Genomic DNA, 7,957 nt, shown 5'->3' with positions numbered 1-7,957 from the left:
TTACTCTGTATGGCCTGTCCTGCTAGAAAGGCCTGAACTCCAAATCCTTTTCAGCCATTCGACACTGTTCTGGGGTGTCCCAGTGACATGGCCCTGGGTTCCCCTGTCCAAGCCTGCTACTCTCATATATTTAACTTCACAGGGTTTAAGCTCCAGCAGAGTGATTTCTCATCTTTGTTCCATGGATCCTGCCCATGACATTCCTCCTTCCTCACGTCTCTGTATGGCATCGCTCCTTGTTCTCTTCTTGTCACCCTTTCACAGACTCAGGGTAGAGTTTGTGTTACAGAGGTGTATTAGGTGTGGTTCCCAGCTGCACCTGGTTAAACTGGAGTCAACACTTAGGATAAGTTACTGCTATGCGGTGGGTTGGCTGATAAGCACTGGGACTCTCTTTGTGACTACACCTGCTGGTGCCTGGCTGCTGGCTTTTGTCTTCTCTATGTTTGGGTCTCCTGGAGGATGGTTGTAGAGCCAGTCAACAGTCGTACACTGCAAGGGACTAAAAGTTCTGGATCGTGACAATGCCTTGCTGAAGCGCTAAGTGTTCCAAGCACGAGAGCTTTTATTGCCCTCCGCTGTAGCAGCGTAGAATAACTGCACACACTCCCTGGATCACAAAAGGTTATTTGAACTGCAGTGGAGCAAGTGAAAGCACTGCGCAGGGTGCTAGGTGGCCCTTCAGACACTGCTGAGCTGCAGCAGGAACCGCTGCTTCCCAGGATCTGATGTGTCTGTTCTGACTGTACAGCCCACAATGCTTCCTTTGCTTTCTCCAGCCAGGTATTTGTGGCTGCAGCTGCTCTTAGAGCAGCCATAGATATTTTTGCCCCCCAGTACCTCAGTGCTCTCTTTAAGGAGGTGCGTAGGCAAGGCTCAGTAAGTCTGTCTGCCATACAGGTGTCCAGCAAGGTCTGAAGAGAGAGAGGTATGAGGGGGGCTTGTTTGCTGCTGGCTGCTGCCATCAAGCTGCTCTTGCTGCAGAGTCTTTTGCTCTGTTTGTGGAACAGTTGAGAAATGTGCCATTGTCAAGTCATGAACACAAGCCTGTCTCAATCAGATGACATTTGTTCTGTATGCATATAAGAGGTCAGAAAATTTGGTTGTGGTTTTTTCTTTTTTTTTTCCCCGAGTTTGAACTGGATTTGAACTTGGTGCTCTGCTCCAAGTCCCCTTCTGTAACTACACTATGCAAGCACATTTGTCTGACCTAAATCTGCCCTTGAGTACCTTGCTGAGATGTTCTCCTCTGACAGGAGCTGACAGGAATCTCTACTTTGTCCATTTTGCTGGTGGCTGTTAGTGAGCTTTGGGAGATGCACTCTGACAAGAGCTTGTGAGCATGGGAGCAGAACAGGGCTGGTCACCAGGGTCCTCAGAACAGGCAGCCTTGTGGGACACCAGAAAAGAAATACTTCTTGAGGCTGCAAGCTTTGGCTGTCTTGGGCTGCCATCTTCTCTCAAAAGAGTCTCTGATATTTTCCCCTGGATGCCACGGGAGGTTTTGAAGGTGCGTTTTAGAAGCTGCTCCTTTGAGGACAGGTGTCCCACAGCAGCAGTGTGTGCCCAGACTTGCATGCCCCACTTACACTTGTTGCAGGGTACGTGGCTGTGGGAAGCATGCTGGAGGGGAAAAGGAGGAATCATTGTATAAACTGAAACTGCATGCTTTATGTTCTGAAAGACTGAAATAAACTGGAATACTGGTTTTTTTTTTCCTTCCCTCAGCCTAGGTGTAGTTGTCCTTTAGTCCACTGATTTTACTAGAGGATTAGCTATTCTAGGCTTTCCCTTTCCTGTTAAGATTTTACTAGAATTATATTTCTGTTAAGCCCCAAGAGATGGGAGCTAAGCAGAGCCACCCTCTGCCAAAAAACCCTTGCTAATGAAGTGTGTGAGGGAGCAGTGATATTGTGTGATTAAAATCTCTGAATTGTGACATACACCTTCAATACTTCTCCTCTCTTCTGCGATCATCCCCAGGCAGCACAAAAGGAGCTGGGGGAGGGGGAAGGTACTCTGTCTTGTCCTTATGCTGTCTGACTGTGCTTTTGCTGATACGGATAGCTGGGAAGAGAGTCCTGCTGTAAGGCTGTGTGAAAGGCACAGCAGTTGCTGTCTCAGCTGTTCCGTGCGATTCCTCCTTCAGATTGCATCAGGTCCCTCCATGGAAGCAGAGGGAGCACGGTGCTTGTAACGCAGCTACACTCCGCGCTTCTGTGCTGTGCGGCAGGGATTAATTGCGGCGGGAGAACAATGAGCTAGAAGTAGCCTTTTGCTGGTACAGGGAAGACGGCAGGAAGCGTAGGCTAACCCAAGGGTTCTCAGGTTTGCCTGAGAACAGGAGTACTTCTCAGTGAGCTTTTAAGGGCTTTTAACGACCACTCTTAACGATGGATGCCGCTAGTCCTTACCTGAGCTTTGCTGTATGGGCTTCATACGGATGGAAAGGACTGTCTGTCTTGAAGACACACACGGGTGCTTTTGAGAACACGTGGATGCCTTGGCGTTGCTGGGGTGTACTGAGATGTTCTGACGTGACTCATTAGCTGGTGCTGCTTGTATCCCGAGGGGCAAAGTTCTTTCCCCTTCTTGGGCAGCCCGGAAGATGATGCGCTCTCTACTAAATGAAGTCCTGTTCTTTAGTTTATTTTCCTTTAAAATAGATAAGAGATAAGTAGGGACATTTATGTACTCCATAGTAGGAGCAGGGCTCTTTAATTTACAGAACTTGTCCTATGTGTCTCAATGTCCCTCCACCCTCAAATATCCTCAAGCAGTCAGCTGCTCAGAGCTTTGCACATCTGTGCTCTTCATGCTTTGTTAGCAATGTGGTGCAAGGCTCTTGTGAAACCCTGTTGCTAGCTGAAATCCCGGGAGTGGAGCGCTTCAAGGCTCGCTTGTTTTCTTCTCTCTGTTCACAATCCCCCTCCACAACCCCTACCTGGTAGGTTGTGACAGCATCTATGTGTCTGAAATTTGCAGTGAGTTCTCATCATCCTTTCTAGAGAAGCTTGTGGCTCTGGGCAGAGCAGGCAAGTCCCCCAGTCCCCTTCTGAGAGATCCCTATTAATACCATGCCTGAAAGTCCACAATGACTTCTACCCTTGGTAGCAGGAGAAGGACTGGTTGCACCCAGTCCAATAGTACGAATACATCATTTATCAAACTCTTGCTGAATGATGGATGTCTTCCCACCTGTGAAGAAGAGAGGGAGGTGGCATCTAGGCTGGGAAACACTGAGGAGATGGAACAGAAAAGCTGGAGATGAGCCTGATTCAAGAGGTTTGAGGAGGCTTGGGGTGCTACATCTGTCAGGTAAGGTGGGTAAGGAGTGGCAAAGGTGGTGTGGACAGCTTGTTTTGCTGAAAACTCAGTTGTTTTCATCTCTTCCCACTGCACTGAAAGAGTGGCATGGGCTTCTGCTTGTACAAGGTGATGCCGTTTGTTCTTTCCTGACAGTGTTTTGGAAACTGGTGGGGTAGGTTCCAGCCAAATAATCCCATTGTTTGAGCTCAACATCCTTGTGTTCTGGTTTGTGGCATGGGGAACGCTGGGAACATGGGTAGCTGATGCACTCTGCAGATCTGCGTCTGGTCAGTCCTAGCGCAGTCAGGAACCACAGCCATCAGGCTTGAAAGTGCTGCTTTTCTCAGTGTTGACACTTCATTTTTTTTTTTATTTCCACAGGAAATAAGGTTCTTCATTCCTCACGCTTGCACACCACTCTTCTTTCCTTCACATCATGTGCCATGGGCTGATGAAGCCAGCTCTCTCGATGCGTCCCAGGCACTATTGCTACCAGCTCTCTAAATCCTGCCTTTGAAAAGATATTCCTTGTCCCTCTTGCTATGCGTGTCACTACTAGCCACCAGCTAGGTGATTTCATGCCCTCCTGCCCGCTGAATAGCTGTGCCGGTTCCCGTCGCTGCTGCTGCTGCTCATGTGCAATGCAACAGGAAAGGAGAAAAAAAAAGTCACCTGTCATTGTTCAACTCCTGCCTCATCAAAGATTTAAATGCAGGGCCTCTGTCACCTCTACCAGCATCATCAGTAAGGTTGGTTTGCTGTCAACTCGCAGGACGAATGATGTCCCTGTGGAGGTGGCACCCAGCTAGCTATTTGTTAACACTCCGTGCAGGGGTATAGGATGGCAACCCCAGGCTGAGATTATCTCCTCTCCATGACAGTGAGTTATGAGCTAATAGCGCTTTATTAAAATAGTATTATGTATTGGAGAACAAATCTAAGAGCAGATGGATTAGCAAGCAATCCATCACTCCCCGTCTTTGCCACTGCCGGCTGAAACGCCTTCTCTGTGCTTCAGCGTTGCAGCTGGAAGACAGATTTACAACGTGGTCATCCATTCTCAGTTGCCATCCATTGAAGTGTTTACTTTTGAATGTGATACGCTGGGAGGAAAGTTCCATTGTGCAAGTACAAGGCTGTGAGCGCTGCGCACTCTCACCGGTGCACGTCCCGTGCTAGAGGACTGAGGGGAGACGGGATTCTCCCCAGGAAGTATTTCCCTGCTAACCTGTGTTCGTGTTTTGAATGGAGAAGAAACTCAGATTCTTTTTGAAATGCATTGTCTGTGGCTGTTTCCATTTTATTGCAACTTCCTATTATTCTCCCTATATATTTTTTTTCTAAAAAGTAGCAAATCTGACTAATTTGTCCAGCCTGTAATGCCAGTGACCGGCCTGCCCTGGGAAGCCTTGCTGCTCCAGGAGGTTCTTTGCCCATGGAAGGCAGCCCATCTTCTGCAGCCAGCGACTGAGTGCTGTTGGCACGTGGATGTAAGTAATAGGGATCTGTTGGGGCATCCTGACAAAAACACGCCAGAGTTTGCAAATTCCTGTGGGTAGCTTGTCTCTGTGTTCATCTGGTGTGCAACCTGCCAGGTCTGCACCTTCTGTGCCAGGGGTTGTCCTCTCTTGGGCCCACCTTAGTCACGCACAGCCCTTTGGTGCCAGTGCAGCTTTGAGGCCACAGCACAAGCACCACAGAAGGAACCAAAGGAAACACGGGAGGTCGTACATAGCAAACCCATCTGCAAGTGAAGAGCTGGAAGACAGCGTGACCGCAACAAGAGTAGGGATTACTGCACAGAGGGGGTGTTGTAGTGCGTCAGCTTCTGGCAGACAATGCAGATATGGTCCTGGGGTATCTTGAGAGGCAGCACGGCTGTGTGACTGCATGACTTGGGGATCAAGGACTTAGGATCCAGTTTGAGGGCTAGTTGTAGGTCAGCTGTCCCACAAGAGTTTCACAAGTCAAAAATGACATTAGTAAAAGCCTTTCTCCAATGGTTACCTCTCCACCCTGCTCCTCTTGCAACCTCCCGGCCATTCATGATGTGCATCCCTGAGTCAGTGCTTTCACAGATTCCTCTGCTGGACCTTGTGATTCAGCCAGCATCTCTCCCGCAAACATCAACCACGCAGGCACTGGGATAAGGCAAAGTTTGCCCATCTGAGCTGCAATGGAAGAGGAACCAAAGGACTTCAATCAACTGGATACTCAGCAAGTGCCACCAGGCTGCTTTACCCATCATCTTTTCCTACTGAGCACCCACAGCAGAGACTGGGTGCCTGGTAAAGGACAGGTATTGGTCAGATCTTGCTTTGAATGACCTGGGACAGTGTATCCTTGCTGGCTGGTTTTCCTTCTCTTTCCCCTGATTCCTCAAGGCAGCACAGCCTTACCAAATATTGGTGATATCTTCTGATATATGACATCTCCTGGAATGAAGCTCTAGCAGCATTACCAGGCTACATGACATTATTATTTTCTAAGATGCGCAAAGGGGAGCAGCATGTGGGCAGCTCAGAGTCCCCAGGCAGTCCTCCAGCTCTTGCTCTATCTCTAATTGTTCTCACCTCAACAGAAGTCAGATCATCTGTCTCTGCTGGCCGTTTATTACCCCCAGACATAATTTGAGATGCCAGCACCTGCAACTATCAGTCAGTTCCATGAAAACAGCTCCCTGCCTTGCTGCCTGGGTGGCTTTTTTTCCTCTCTCTCCTGCTGCTGTGGGTTTTATTCTTGTTGTGGGGGTTTCTTTGCTTGGGTGTTGGGGTTTTTTAATTGCTGCTCTGCTTTCAAGTAGTGTCTCCACCAAGCCTCAGTAAGATGTGCCCAGATTTGCCCAGACTTGTGAAACAACTCGTGCATCAGCATCTTTGCGCATAAGGACTGAAGTCCCACTCAGTGTCAGACTTGCTCTGTTTGTGTATGAGTGGTCCTGTTCCAGGAGAGAAGAGAGCAGAATGAAGAATGTTAAAGGGCTGGTTCACGGTGGCAGATTTCGGTTCTGCTAGAACGGGAGGCGAGCACGGCTCTCCCCGTCCCTGCCAAAGCCCCGCGTTTCCCGCACCCTGCCTTTCCTGCTCGCCCTTGCAGGCAATGGGCAAGAGAGGACCACGCTCCTCTCTGGAGGTAGCTTGCACGCAGAATTTGGTTTTAACAGTAAAATATTTATCTTCTTTTTAAATCAGTTTTGGACCTTAGAGCTTTTCTCTGTTCCCAGTGAGTGGGAGACAAGCAGGCTAAAATCTGGGACAGCGTCCTGTGATGTCACATAACCTGGGGGAAATTGCACAGCCCTCCTTCATAGATCACAGCTGGGCACAGCTTTCTCCCACACCATTCGAGTCATGCCTGTACCTCTTCCTCTCTTAAACTGGGGACCCGCTACTCTGCAGTGCCCCTGGCAAGCCTCCGGCCTCGCGCCCCAGGAGTATCTTTCGGTTCAAAGAGTTGGAAAAAACACTCAGATGCAAAACATGCAAAAAACTATTTTACTGACAAACAGCAAAGGATGGGCTTAGTTTCAGGAGCTGAACCGGTTATCTATTATACAAACATATTATTGAAAGGGAAGGAATGGCTGAAATACACTCACTCATTGACCCAAATAAAATCACAGTGTGCTTTTTCTATTGCCTCCCCCACCCCCAAGCTCTCTGCGGCCTTCAGCTGCTCCCCTTAGCTTCAGCACAGCATCGTCACCGCTCCCAGCACGGCCGCTGGAGAACACAAACTGTAGGTGACATTTGCCCGTGCAAGTGTATTTAATAAAAAAATTAGCCATTATTGCTTTTCAACCACAGTAGAGATTATTCTATGATTAGACTCAGAGCAGAGTATAATCTCTCTCTCTCTCTCTGTTAGTATCAATGTGTGTTGTACCTCTTCCTGTCTGATGCATGCAAAATTGGTTTGAGTGCAGAAGAAAAAGAAAAGAAGGATTAACGATCAAGGAAAACGGCACTCCAAGTTTTGTTCTCGTATTCTCACTGCAGAGCACTGTTGAAAAAAATCTTCCTAAACTGTGTGCTCTGTCCTGCAAGGGTTTCCACTGCCTTAGTCATCGTGAGCTGAGGGTGCTTAGTGCCTCGCAGGATGGAGCCGTCCTCCCAGCGTCACCCCTCCGTGGAAATCCCAGGGATCAGCCTGAAGAGGGGACTAAAGCTGGCAACCCCATTGGAAAAGAAACGAGTGCAAATGAATGGGAGGTACTAAAGAAGAGGAACAGGCTCCATGCAGTGAGCACGTGATGACACACACGGATAGAAACGCGCAGACACACTGACACACGTACACACACAAAACTGGAAGGGTATCCGGAGACCCTAGCCAGGATGCAGCGAACTGGCAGCCCAGACTCACTGTAGAGCTCCTCCTCACGCCTGCCCGCGTTGCCCCACTCCTCTGTTCCTCTCTTGCCCCAACAGCCCACGTGCACAGAGGTTGTAGGCGTTTTTATTTGTTATTTTTTTTTCTGCAGTAAGTTCACTTGCTTCTCCATGCTCTCCTGGGCACCACAGTGAGCTGGGCTGGCCTAAGAGGACATCTTCACTCCATCCGAAGGTAGAACCAGCAGTCCTGTGTCCCTGCCTAACAGGTAACGCCCTGTCTGTCCCCAACTCTACGTCCCATTGCCTGTCACTGA

This window comes from Balearica regulorum, chromosome 21 (genome assembly GCF_011004875.1).
Source record: "Balearica regulorum gibbericeps isolate bBalReg1 chromosome 21, bBalReg1.pri, whole genome shotgun sequence".
Classification (NCBI taxonomy): Eukaryota; Metazoa; Chordata; class Aves; order Gruiformes; family Gruidae; genus Balearica; species Balearica regulorum.
The sequence above is the reverse complement of the archived record's forward strand: the minus strand, read 5'-3'. Positions refer to the sequence as shown.